The sequence below is a fragment of the Sardina pilchardus genome, chromosome 2 (assembly GCF_963854185.1).
Source record: "Sardina pilchardus chromosome 2, fSarPil1.1, whole genome shotgun sequence".
In the NCBI taxonomy this organism is placed as follows: Eukaryota; Metazoa; Chordata; class Actinopteri; order Clupeiformes; family Clupeidae; genus Sardina; species Sardina pilchardus.
In genome coordinates this window covers 44,317,155-44,332,079 of record NC_084995.1, presented here as the reverse complement: position 1 = coordinate 44,332,079, position 14,925 = coordinate 44,317,155, and the positions used below count along the sequence as shown (strand labels likewise).

At 41.5% G+C, this 14,925-nt stretch overlaps 1 protein-coding gene across 1 annotated transcript in view; it reads left to right on the top strand.

The window, feature by feature from the left end:
- The window catches only part of LOC134075211 (CD59 glycoprotein-like), a 123,069-nt gene that overhangs the window by 77,370 nt on the left and 30,774 nt on the right, over positions 1 to 14,925 (top strand). The gene's annotated exons all lie outside the window — the stretch shown is intronic.

The window sequence follows — 14,925 nt, the reverse complement described above, 5'->3', positions numbered from 1 at the left end:
TCTCATAGGCTAGCCTGTCCCCATAATACATCTCATAGGCTAGCCTGTCCCCATCATATACCCCCATCATATACATCTCATAGGCTAGCCTGTCCCCATCATATACATCTCATACTAGGAAAGCCTGTCCCCATAATATACATCTCATAGGCTAGCCTGTCCCCATAATATACATCTATAGGCTAGCCTATCCCCATCATATACCTCTCATAGGCTAGCCTGTCCCCATAATACATCTCATAGGCTAGCCTGTCCCCATCATATACATCTCATAGGCTAGCCTGTCCCAATAATACATCTCATAGGCTAGCCTGTCCCCATCGTATACATCTCATAGGCTAGCCTGTCCCCATAATACACATCTCATAGGCTAGCCTGTCCCCATCATATACATCTCATAGGCTAGTCTGTCCCCATCATATGCACATCTATAGGCTAGCCTGTCCTCATCATACACATCTATAGGCTAGCCTGTCCTCATCATATACAGATCTATAGGCTAGTCTGTCCTCATCATACACATCTAGAGGCTAGCCTGTCCTCATCATATACAGATCTATAGGCTAACCTGTCCTCATTCATTTAAATTTCTTGAATCATTTGGGAACACACTGAATGACCTTGAGTCCCTCAACATTAGATTAGGTCACTTGCGAATGCCGTTGTCCATGACCTGGCAGTTAGCCTACATGGCAAGCTGTTGCATCATACCTTATGGCAAGCCGTTTTAACACACCTTATGGCAAGCTGTTGCATCATACCTTATGGCAAGCCGTTTTAACATACCTTATGGCAAGCTGTTGTAACATACCTTATGGCAAGCTGTTGTAACATATCTTACGGCCAGCCGCCTACACTGGATACATTTGAAAGCAGAGCTTACCATTGTGCGTGCATTCATGGCAAGCTGTTTGAATATTTAAATTTATTATGCGTAGAAGTAATGAGATAATGATAGTGAAATATATTGAACATAACAGTTCAATTTCACGTTCAAATTGGTCTTGTCAATAAAAAAAAGCAATGCATGCTTTAGAAAAAGTTATTGTAAAAACAATAAACAATCAGGCACTGTGTTGGCACTGGCACGTTTTTTTTTTTTTTTTTTTTAAGTATATTTTTTGGGCTTTTGTGCCTTTAATTTTTACAGGACAGTAGAGAGAGACAGGAAGCGAATGGGTGAGAGAGTCGGGTTGGGATCCGGAAAGGACCACGGGGCGGGAATCGAACCCGGGTCGCCGGCGTGCGATGCAGGTGCCCCAGCCAGCTGCGCCACGGCTGGGGCCTTGGCACGGTTTTAAAAGTATTACGGCATCGGTATCGAATAAAACCCAAACACCACCCAAACACCACCCAACCATACCACACACACACATTTGAAGTGTTCAAGTGTTCTTCAAATGTGTGCGTGTGTGTGTGTATTTAAGTGTTCTTCAGATCTTTATGTAGTGTGTGTGTGTGTGTGTGTGTGTGTGTGTACAGTACTGTAGGTACTCGGGGTGTTTGAGTGTGTGTCCTTGTGGGGTTCTGGCCTTGAAATCTTGCCAAATTCATGGACTGTTTCATTCCCAAGGACTTCTACTGACCCTCTCTCTCTCTCTCTCTCTCTCTCTCTCTCTCTCTCTCTCTCTCACACACACACACACACACACACACACACACAAAGACACCTTATGGTCAAGGAGAGCAGACTGGTTTGCTTTATGAAATCATGTTAATAGCAGGAAGGAACCATGAAAGAGGTATCATCAACTTGGTCATCTCCAGCTGATCTACCCATTATGTGATTGTGTGTGTGAGTGAGCTAGCACATGCTGGCGTGAGTGTGCTAGCCTGGAGACCAGACGCTCTTCTTCTCAGAGAGGCTGGCCTAGATCCACTGGCAAACGTTTATTTCCTGGTTTGTCGACGCTTGTCTGAAGTTTGAATTCATTGGAGTTCAATCACTAACGTTTGGTAATGACGTATGACAACCACGGGGGACACAACGATAACGATAGGCTTGAAACTTAAATGTAATCGCTCTTGGCAACGCCGTCTGTTCACTGATTGGACAGAGATGCATTTGCCGGAGTAAACAAAGCTGGATGAAGCTTTAGCAGACGGAGTATAAAGAGAAATGTAAATGAGCGAAAGTACGTAGGCAGGTGGGGGCCAGGCTATGTGCATAGGGCATGTGAGTGTGTCAGTGAATGATGATGATGATGATGATGATGATGATGATGTGTGTCAGTAAGTTAGTAAATGATGATGTGTGTGTGTCAGTAAGTTAGTAAATGATGATGTGTGTGTGTCTGAGTAAGTTAGTAAATGATGATGTGTGTGTGTCTGGGGATGGCCCCTTCCTGTTCCAACATGACTGTGCACCAGTGCATAAAGCAACGTCCATAAAGACATGGATGACAGAGTCTGGTGTCGATGAACTTGACTGGCCTGCACAGAGTCCTGACCTCAACCCAACAGAACACCTTTGAGATGAATTAGAGCGCAGACTGAGAGCCAGTCTCCTCGTCCAACAACAATGTGTGACCTCACAAATGCGCTTCTGGAAGAATGGTCAAAACTGCCCATAAACACATTCCTAAACCTTGTGGAAGGCCTTTCCAGAAGAGTTGAAGCTGTTAGCTAGAAAGAGTGGACCAACACCATATTAAACCCTATGGATTAATTGAATTGAATTGAATTGAATGCCTTTATTGTCATTGTACTTTGCAGTACAACGAGATTAGGAGCGCTACTCCACTGGGTGCACACATACAATAAATAATCATTATAAGACATAAAAACTCTCACACACACATGTAAAACACAATAAAAGAGTAAGAATAGGATGTGACTGAAGTTCATATGGGGGTTAAGACAAGTGACCCAATACTTTTGGCAATAGTGTATTTAGACACAGAAATACCACCGTCACGGGTCTGAGCTTGTTTAAACTGGACTGAGGTAAAGGTCTCGCTAAGGTAAAGTGGGAAAAGGTCTCGCGGTGAGACCAATCAAAGTTTGCATTTCTTTTTGGAAATGTTGGACTCATCTGGGGTTTAGACAAGAGGGCCTATCCAAGCATCCCATCTTTCCGGCTTGTTTTAGCGCTCAGTTGAAAGAGAGAGAGAGAGAGAGAGAGAGAGAGAGAGAGAGAGAGAGAGAGAGAGAGAGAGAGAGAGTGTGTGTGTGTGTGTGTGTGTGTGTGTGTTGTATTTGTGTGTTAGAGAGTCAGTAAATGATGGTGTGTGTGTGTGTGTGTGTGTGTGTGTGTGTGTGTGTGTGTGTGTGTATAAGTTCTAAATGTGCCACTTTATATATTGGATTCTGTAATGAGTGTGTGTCTTTGAAAGCTCCACATTTGAACATATTTCTGTATTTTTGTTTCTTTCTCTGTGTATGTCTGTTATTGTGTGAATGCATGTGTGTGTGTGTGTGTGTGTGTGTGTGTGTGTGTGTGTGTGTGTGACTGACAGTACCAACAATAACCATCAACCGGATCAGTTCAGCTCTATGTCTCCCTCTTCTGGTAGAGCCCAGTCATTGCATATCAGTTAGCTCCCAGAAGTCTGCCACCTGTAGGTCAAACACTGTGTTGCAGGTAGGAGAAACATTGCCACCTATAGGTAAAACATGGTACTGCAGGAATGAGAGACACTAGTGCCTTTAACCTGAAAACCAAGAAAGGTAGAACTGTACTACTCAGTCAGTACACTACTGTGTAGCCTGTAAACTAAACTACAACAGAGCCAGAAAACCATATGATTGGGGCCATATGGGTTTGTGTGCAAGGCTGCTGGAGCCTAGCCAAGTTAGGATGACAATAAAACATAACATACATGCACACAAAATACATCAATACGATTGTGGTGAGTTCCACAATTAGCTGCTTTCAACTGTAAAAGAAATGGCACAGATGTATGGAAGCATATACTGTGTGTAGCATAATTCAAATGGTAATGCATCTTTCAAATTGCAATTCAATATGTCATTGCATTATGCAATTGACAATTCATTATGCAATTTAATAATGTAATTTGCAAATTCAGTATTCAAAGTGTATTTTAATATGCGAAGTGGCAATGAAATCCTCGATTCAATTTAAAAAGTAATTTATTGCAATAACAATAGAACAAATATTTTGTCCATTTTCTTAAGTGCCTTTATTCAAATGGAAAGAAATAGCGCCACTGTGATTGCAATGCACTTCACTCCGTGTGTTGATACATTCCAAATAGACCTCTGAAGTTCACCTACAAAAAAGCTACCATCTTTGCCCAAATAAGGAGATCCTGTATTTTGAGATTTTTTTCTATGGGAAAATAACATGATATGTCGTACGGGTAGCCTATGTAATGTGTACTATTGCCTTTAGCTGCAACTCAAACGCCTTTCCCCTTCACTTTTTTTACTTTGCAAAGAAAGTAAAAAGCTCTATTAACTGCACAGGCCTGATTCTACATCATCACCAATCTAACATGATCTACTGTAGCCTAGCATCAACATCATTGGGACTACAGGTGCAAATGAGTTATTTAGCTGACCATGGTATAGCTATTCTATGCATGGTCCCTCTCAAACAAAACCAATAAACTAAACTAAACTAAACTAAACTTGCAATATTTACCACTGATGCACTGTCCTGTCCTAAATGTTCAAGACTTGCTAAACCTGGTAGCCAACGCAATTCTCTTCCTGAGATGCGTTTGGTACCGCCTCGCACCACCGCAAAATATGAATGACCGCTGCCATGGTAACAGCTTTTGTGCCTCTGATTCACTGATCTGTCGTATCTAACCTGCTTGTTTATCATTGGGACCCAGCCTGATCACTTGACAAGATGGCAGTGAAATCATGTAAATTAAATATTGAGTGAATCTTGGACAAATAACTGTAAGCAGAATAATGTGTAATTTATCGGTTAGTTTCACAAATGAAATCAGATTCACTCAAAAGATGTTGTTGTGCTGCTGAGGTCTGTGTTCTGTGTGTTGGGGACCAGCAGCCAAGCATTAGCCCTTACTGACCACAGCTGCTGAGGTGTCCAAGGCAACCAACAGCTATAACGGCTGCTGAGGTGTCCAAGGTAGCCAACAGCTACAACGGCTTCTGAGGTCTCCAAGGTAACCAACAGCTATAACGGCTGCTGAGGTGTCCAAGGTAACCAACAGCTATAACGGCTGCTGAGGTGTCCAAGGCAACAGCTACAACAGCTGCTGAGGTGTCCAAGGTAACCAACAGCTACAACGGCTTCTGAGGTCTCCAAGGTAACCAACAGCTACAACGGCTGCTGAGGTCTCCAAGGCAACAGCTACAACGGCTGCTGAGTTGTCCAAGGTAACCAACAGCTAAATTATAACGGCTGCTGAGGTGTCCAAGGTAACCAACAGCTACAACGGCTGCTGAGGTCTCCAAGGTAACCAACAATGGCTGCTGAGGTGTCCAAGGTAACCAACAGCTACAACGGCTGCTGAGGTCTCCAAGGTAACCAACAGCTATAACGGCTGCTGAGGTCTCCAAGGTAACCAACAGCTATAACGGCTGCTGAGGTCTCCAAGGTAACCAACAGCTATAACGGCTGCTGAGGTGTCCATGGCAACCAACAGCTATAACGGCTGCTGAGGTGTCCAAGGCAACAGCTATAACGGCTGCTGAGGTCTCCAAGGTAACCAACAGCTACAACGGCTGCTGAGGTGTCCAAGGCAACAGCTATAACGGCTGCTGAGGTGTCCAAGGTAACCAACAGCTATAACGGCTGCTGAGGTGTCCAAGGAGCAACAGTTCAATACTACTGTCTAACTTTGTAGTTGTCAAGAGCTCTGAGCCGGTGTGTACCTGCCTCACTGCAGTATCAAGTGGCAGTGTAGAGACAGCTATACAAGGTTGCTGTGTGCGTGTCCAAACTTTTGACTTATGAGCGTATATAGAAATGATTATGGCCATCGTAAGGCAGTGAGTGACTATTTAACACACGTTCTGATATAGACCAGTTTATGCTGAGATCATGCAGTAGATACCATGGCAGTAGTCACCATGATGAGCACCACATGGCTCCTTACTGGAACAGTAGCCAACATTGTCCCTAATCCTGTCAAGAGAGATGGATAAAAATGATTTTTATTCAGATATAAATCAAGTGCACATGAACAACTATCGAACTATCACCACAATAACAACAACAACAAAGTGATCATAATTATGAATGATTATACTAATAACAGTTCCATGAATATAACCTGTGTTGGCCACGCACAAACAATATAGACTGATTTCTTGTGAGTTTATCAACGAGGTGTACTTACAGTACCTACCCAGAAGTCGAGGATGTCACAGTCCTCACACTGATGTGTTCCTATCTGCAAGTTCTTTCATCTGTGTTATCACACACACACACACACACACACACACACACACACACACACACTCTAACAGGCTGACACACACACACACACACACTAACAGGCTGACACACACACACACACACACAGACATAAACACACACACTATAACAGACTGAGACACACACACACACACACACACACACACACACACACACTCTAACAGAATGACACACACACACTCTCTCTTTAACAGGCTGACACACACATATATCACACACACAGAGGGGGAGGGTGGTTTATGACCATTTTACTTCCATTTTTGTAACACCTCTTCTTCTGTCTTTCTTATGCCGCATTCTCATCATATCATATGTTCTTTATCCATACAGTACATATGTATTTTATCCATACAGTACATATCATATGTGTACTTTATCCATACAGTACATATCATATGTGTATTTTATCCATACAGTACATATCATATGTGTATTTTATCCATACATATCATATGTGTACTTTATCCATACAGTACATATCATAGGCCTATGTGTATTTTATCCATAGAGTACATATCATATGTGTATTTTATCCATACATATCATATGTGTACTTTATCCATACAATACATATCATATTTTATCCATACATATCATATGTGTATTTTATCCATACATATCATACGTATTTAATTCATAACCTGCATGACTTATGCTAGCAAAATATTGCATAGTGAAAGAGAATACTTTGATAAATGCAATGTCAAATGTTATGACAGAAGACATCTTGTCAGATATTTGAACCTTGAGTGTTTGGTTAATATAATGGAAGTAAGCGTAATCGGGGAAGTGGTAGTGTAGTGGTTAACACTACCACCAATGTTTACTGACTGAGATCGGTGTGCCATGGTATCGGGGAGGTGGTAGAGTAGTGGTTAACACTACCACCAATGTTTACTGACTGATTCCAGTGTGCCATGGTATCTGGTGATCAGATCAGATTGTGATATTTGCATAAAATTTGTGAATATTCAACAAGTCCCTCCCTACTTGTTAACAGCGCTCTGCTCCAGTGGCGATTCTAGAGATTTATAACAAGGGTGGCCCTAGTGGGGCACTGAATAATTCAAGGGTGGCATCTAGATAAACAGCAACAGGCTCAAGTTGTTAAATTAGCACACATGCATGAGTAAAACCATGCACTAAGCACCATACTCATACATTGAAGGACAAAGGCCATACTCTCACATCAAATTTATTTGTAATTGGATAAAATGTCAAATACAGTTCAGCTCATTTTCAGCTCTGAACAACCCGGTCAGGAATTGGGCCATTTGAGCCAAAGTGGAGGTGTGAAATGTTTTGGGTTTTTTTTGCCAGTTGTTCTTAACTGGTCTAGTTTTGGAATCCATAATTTCACACGTTCATAAAGTTGTGACCAACTATATATATATATATATATATATATACTGTATATATATATATATATATATATTTAGCGTTCAGGCCAACGAATGTGGTGAGGTAGCCTACATGGTAAGACAAGCAAAGTGCCAAGCCTACTTGTTTAACTGGTCTGGTTTTGGAAGCCACAATTTCACATGTTCATAAAGTTGTGACCAACTATATATTCAGCGTTCAGGCCTACGAATATGGTGAGGTAGCCTGAAAAGTGCCTGGCCTACTTGTTTGGAAAATGCAGATGCTTGGCATCACATTTGTGAAGTTTTAAACTGCTGATGTTACCTTTCAAAGTACTACTCGACAGGTTTGTCTTTGACAGGGGAGCGTTGTTTCCATGTGGCATTTTAGTTTGGATGGTTTTATGCTCTCATGTGCACCCCACACACAGGGATTTCTGCCTTATTTTGTCTTCAATTTAAGTGAATCCATATTCTATCTTACTTCAAGTATTAAAGGAATAGTTCGGAATTTTGGACATAGGACCTCATTTCCAACTTTACCGAGGTGATATAGGTCGGTGGAGACCGTTTTTATCGCGTTTAGCCCCTTCCTTCAGTTGCAGCGTCCCCCTTTGCTAACGCTGGTTTTGAGCTAACACATTTCTACGGTAACATCAGTCTGACATCAACAACAGTCTTACTCACTCCACCCCACACCCGAGACAAGTCAATTAAATCGTCGGACTATCGATATACATGTCCGTGTTGATAGAATAATTTTAGAAATAAAACTAACCTTGCAACTCAATGATTTATTACATTTTGAGGGACTAGTTTCTCAATATCAATCCGCCACTGCCATACAGGGAACAAAGTAGGCTATTGCAATGCGATGCAAGGCTCGTTTTATTTCTAACATGGTTCTATCAACACTAGGCATGTGCATCGATAGTCTGACGTTAAAATGTATTTGTTTCGGGTGTTCTGTGGAGTGTTTTCATTGGCAGGCTGGATGTTACCGTTGACTTGCGTTATCTTGGCACCAGATTAGCACGAGATGAACGCTGCAACTCATAGGAAGGGCAGAAATTCACTGAAAATGGTCTTCACCGACCTATATCACCCAGACTGAGTTGGAAATGAGGTCCTATGTCCAAAATTCCGAACTATTGCTTTAAGGGTTGCAGCCAATTTGCATTTAACATGATATCTTACAATTATGCATATTTCTATCAAATTAGCTCCCTAAAATTATACCTACACATGACCTGTCACATTGTCTATGTCCATGCCATGGAAATGACTGACATAGGCTATGAATAAAGTTTATTAAAATAACGGGCCAATATTAGATCTGATCAGGTAGCATTTTAAATTGGTGATTTTTACATTTCTTTTAACTGCAACGCATCACTCAGATCAGTACCACAACCCACTTTTGGGTTCCGACCCACCAGTTAAGAAACACTGACCTAAGCTATGTAAACTGTCCACAATGTCAATATTACATTAGGGCAGTAAACTATTTACAATACAACATACTCAGTGTTGGCTAAGTAGGTAGAATAAGCAGATATAAAAATGTGCCTATATGATGTCATTCCACAGTCGCAATACTGGGTTTTGTGTGTGTGTGATAAGATAAATGGGCACTGGCAGATGCGATAGGTAAACATATGTTTGCGTGTTAGCGCAAGCAGTAGCCTGTAGCCCTATTGTAAACTCACATGCTAAAAACAATAAGCCATATAGCCTATAACTGCAAGCATGTTTCCTAGATTGCTTATATTTCTGAACTCTGATATTTCAAACTAGTGCGCTGCAAGTGCATCAAAAAAGGTCTCGCCTTTCACTGTTAATGGCAAATAGTAGACTAGGATTTCGGGGTGGCACCTGGGGTGGCCAATTGAATCTCAAGGGTGGCCTGTGCCACCCGGAGCCACCCCTCTGGCTACGCCCCTGCTCTGCTCTGCCTGGAGATTCACATTTTCAGGAAGTAAAGTCAGCGAGATAATTAGGAATAAAGAGCCAAAAACATGCGGACATCACCGATTCATGCAGGTGTGCTTAAAGGTATACTATGCAGGATTGGCGATTTCATCGCCGGTTTCGCTTTCCGGTTTCCATTTTCGCTCGTTTTATGCTTGCATATTTCTCTGCAGAGCTTCCCCTACAGCTTTAGCGTGTATATTTGACAAAACTCCTCAATCGGTCAGTCTGCCATGCCTTTTCATGAGACTTTACATGACACTTCCTGGAGTAGAGCATGGGTGCGTGCCCGGTGTCTCCTGAAGTTGCAAGTGTGGTTTTACCGCTACAGACCACTAGAGCGGCCAAAAAAACACTGTTCGACCGGTAATGACTCATTTAATAATATATAACAGTATGGAACGAATTGATTAACTGAAAAACGTTGCATAGTATACTTTTAAAGGAATATTTCAGTATTTTACACTTTAAGCCCGTTTTCTGTATTGCCTAGCATGAAAACGAGTGTTTGACACCGAAATCTCTACGATTGAGCCTGTTAGTGGAATTTGTCAGCTTTAGAATGGAGCTCTGTATGGCTTTAACATTGCTCACTTTGTGCATGGACTATTCTGTCCTTAAAACACCCCTAAACGTTCGTTTTTAAAAATGTGCAGCTCACCGAGTGGTTACTGGTCTTCAACGATCTTCTATAGCAAGTTTAGTAGCGAAATACAGCTTCTGTCTAGCCTGATAAACCAGCCTAAATGGATTGGATGTCTAATTTAGTCTGGCTCCGATGAATGGATACAACGGAACATTGTTGATGAGCACAACCCGTTGTCTTTCAAACCGTGTCTGTGCCTATAGGCCAACGCTCCCTCAAAACCCCGCCCCAGAGCCCTCTGCCCCGCCCGCGTTGATTCAAAACACATCTCTGCATTGTGATTGGTTTAATTGCCATCTGCCAGATTCAGGGCAGTGTTTTCAAAATGTACAGTGGTCCGAGGCCAGACCCAAATGCAGGCAAAACATTTTGCCGTCCAGCAGTTGGCGCTGGTTTTCCAGGCTAGCTTCTGCCATCTTTTATCATGATTTTCGAAATCCCGCAAGTACTTTTTCAGATACCTCACAACCATGTTTGCCTAATATGCTGTGGGCCTTGACTGTGGTGAGTTCCCAGAGCCTACATCTTGCTGTGGGTCTTGACTGTGGTGAGTTCCCAGAGCCTACATCTTGCTGTGGGCCTTGACTGTGGTGAGTTCCCAGAGCCTACATCTTGCTGTGGGTCTTGACTGTGGTGAGTTCCCAGAGCCTACATCTTGCTGTGGGTCTGGCTCGTCCTGTGGGACATGCTGAGCAAATTCACATTGAACTCTCGCGAGAACTACATTTCCAGAGTATGCGCCGCATTTCATCCAGTTCACACGCTCACGCCCATACAGTACAGTAGGCCTACACACGCTCACGCCCATACAGTAGGCCTAGTACCTTGTTTTTCTCACACAGAGAAATTACTAGGGGATACCAAGGTGTCCGCATATTTAAGGAATGGACGAAGCACAGCAGTGGCGATTCTAGAGATTTGTAACAAGGGTAGCCTTAGTGGGGCATTGGATAATTCAAGGGTGGTATCTAGATAAACAGAAACAGGCTCAAGTTGTTAAATTAGCACACATGCATGAGTAAAACCATGCACCAAACACCACACTCATAAATTGAAGGACAAAGACCATACCATACTCTCACGCTTTGAGCTGACAGTCACACTATTTGACCCATACTCACACCACACGCATGACATTTCTCACGCTACAAAGTGGAAGTGAGAAATGTTTTTTTTTTTTCAGTAGTTTACATGTGGCATTTTTGTTTGGATGGTTTTATCAGAGACACTGCACTGGAAAAATCGCCCATTGAAATGCATGGGGTAACTTCATAACGCAAAGACGGCGGGTGTTTACGCCGGTTTGCACATGTCCCGCCTCTTCCAGTGCCGTTGCTCCAATCATTTTGCCGATCCTTGGCGGTCACGCATGCGCAGTCCAAGATTACCAGTAAGAAAAAGGCTTTTTAAGCATTAATTTTATACAAAACCACCAAACCTTTTCAGCGATTTTAGTCTTAATTTTCATCGTGATTTCAAATATGTGATTTTTATGTCCCTTAGACCTCTGAACATGGACATCCAGCTCTCTCCCCATTCATTTAGATAGTATTAAGGGTTGCAGCCAACTTGTTTAACATGATATCTTAAAATGATGCATAATTTTATAAAATTAGCTCCCTAAAATTATATCTAACATGACCTGTCACATAAACATTGTCTATGTCCATGCCATGGCAATGACTGACAACCCTAACCCTAACCCTGGCAGCATATCACCCCTTTTGCCATTTAAGAGTCAATTTGTGTTTGTTTTCAGGGACATGAAGAGTCAGTCATTCTCCATTGCACAAAATGTTCCCAAAATAATTTAAGGAACATAACTGTGCGTGTGCAAAAAGGAAGAACACGGCCACAGGAAATCACACGCATTCATATCTGTATTTGGCTCACAATGTTGTGGATCTTTCTTTTAGTTAGGGAAATAATTAAATAAATAAATTACAGATTAAATGTGCATTTTAAAGTTTTCTTTATGCTTTTGTTGTCTTCCTTTATATATTGTTTATGTTAACGCTACTGTACATTCAGGCTATTATTAGGGGATGAATAGAGGCCTCTTTGGCAAGCGTGTTGAGACAAACATTTGTGGGTCCTAATTTCAGATATGAGCAAAGTAGTCCAACTCACTAAGTAGTGTAAAGTAGTCAAACTAATTAAGCAGGCTAACTAATTAAGTGGTGCAAAGTAGTCTAATTAAGTAGTGCAAAGTAGTCAAACTAATGTAAGTATTGCAAAGTAGTCAAACTAATTAAGTAGTGCAAAGTAGTCTAACTAATTAAGTAGTGCAAAGTAGTCTAACTAAGTAGTGCAAAGTAGTCTATTTAAAGCTCATTTTAAAATGAGGGAACACCTACAGTATGCTAATGTAATTCCATGAGAGGGTTCCTGAACAGAATCGTGGGCCTTAGCTCTCTGCTCACTGGCACGCACACGTTGTATCAATGTTGACATTGGTTGAAAGCGTTGAAGGTTGAATTGCCCCTTTGCCCACCACTTCAATTCTGTGGAGTCATGGAGAGAGGCATGGTGCTGTAGGGCTTCAGCCTTCTACTGAGCTACCAAGCGGCCAAGACTAAGGAGATGGTGGTAGATTTCAGGAGGTCTAAGCCTGCTCTACTGCCAGTCACCATTGAGGAGGTCAATGTGGAGGTGGTGAACACATACAAGTACCTGGGCGTACATCTGGACGATAAACTGGACTGGTCAGTCAACACTGAAGCAATATACAAGAAAGGGCAGAGCAGGCTGTACTTCCTGAGGAGGCTGCGGTCCTTCAATGTCTGCAGCAAGCTCCTCTGGATGTTTTACCAGTCTGTTGTTGCCAGCGTCCTCTTCTATGCTGTGGCATGCTGGGGAGGAAGCACTAGGAAGAGGGATGCTGGGCGACTAGACAGGCTGGTAAGGAAGGCTGGCTCTGTTGTGGGAGCTGATCTGGAGTGCATCACTTCAGTCATGTCTAACTCTTATATTATTACTATGTTAAGTTTATTTTAATTGTCCATATATTTATACTAGTACTGTTATTATTATTACTATGCTTACATTTTGTACTGTACATGTTTATTGCTGGTCACTAGAATTTAATCTTGCACTGTTGGACTTATTTGCACTACCAACTTGACACACACCTCAGACTGGATCACAGTATCACAGTATCACAGTACCAATCCACAGTACATTCATGCATACCTTATCTAGTATTTTACTGCTCCTTTAGTCATGTTGATTTGTTGATTTGCTTTTTATTTTTTCCTGTTTACATTGTTTACATTGTACTGTATGTTGTGTGTGGTGTCTTAAGCTGCTGGGACCTTGAATTTCCCCTTGGGGATCAATAAAGTATCTATCTATCTATCTATCTATCCATGATGTTGACCCCAGGCAGGAACTCAGTACTTCTACAAACAATACACCTTCTCAAATACACAACAAAGTGGACAAAGATGACATTACTTTGGTTGTAGGACATTACACTTTGGTTGTGGATAAAGAGGACATTACCCTTTGGTTGTAGGACATGTAAAATAAATTTGGAAAATGTGGAATGAACCATGCTGCCAAGAGACTTTGGAAACAAAATTGAAATGAAATTTGTGAACGAAACCTTGTGTAAATAAAATGTGAGAGATACCCAAGCGCAAGGAATAGTCATGGAGTTTTGGCCAGTGATATGACTTTGAAGTATTTGAAATGTTTATGTTTGGAATGTAATCATTTTTAAATGTAAACCTGTGTAAGGTATGTGGTGACTATACTGTAGGTGCACAGGATGTTCATATGTAACTGCACGAGGGTAGGCTGTTTGCAAAGCCCACTCTAGACAAACCACAAAAGAACACAAGGTGCTCAGAGAAATCTGAGTGGAACAATACCCATAAAAGCAAGCGTAAATGTGGCTGATCAGTATCCTGTGTAAGGGTCATGGCAAATTAAATCAACTGACTGTCAGTGTCAAAAACCGGTTTACATCAGAATTGGGTGAAGTGTTGAATATACCAGGGAAAGGAGTATAAAAAGAGAGAACAAAGATAAGTTCGACAGCTTTTTCGAGATGTAGCCACAGAGTTGGAAGCGGGCCGTTGAGATTGGAGGGCAGTGTGAGGTCACGCAGGGCCGCTTCTTAGTTGCCATGGGAACAAGACAGAAATACTTTTATTGTTCACTTCCTTTTAACCCTTTTTACCGGTTTGATTTTTGTCCTTTTTGGCATTTCCTTTTAGTCCTGTATAATAAACTACACAACTTTTTCTTGTGGACTTAAGATCAAATCCTTGTTGAATTGGCTGCAATTTCATTTCAATTTCAAAGAGTGGCAACAGCTCTGGGTGTTTGAGAAGGATCACTATCACTGGTTTGCTAAATTAGACTCTGGCAAAGTCTATCTGTTAAAAACAGACCTGTCTTCTTGTTATTCCACCTTATGTCTTTTATGTTATTATTATTATTATTCTTTATTGCTTTCTTTTTATTATTTTTTATTTTATCATTATTACTATTATTATTATTATTATTCCTCTGCTCATCTATGCTTTTATCTGCTTTATATACTGTTTGGTTTTTGT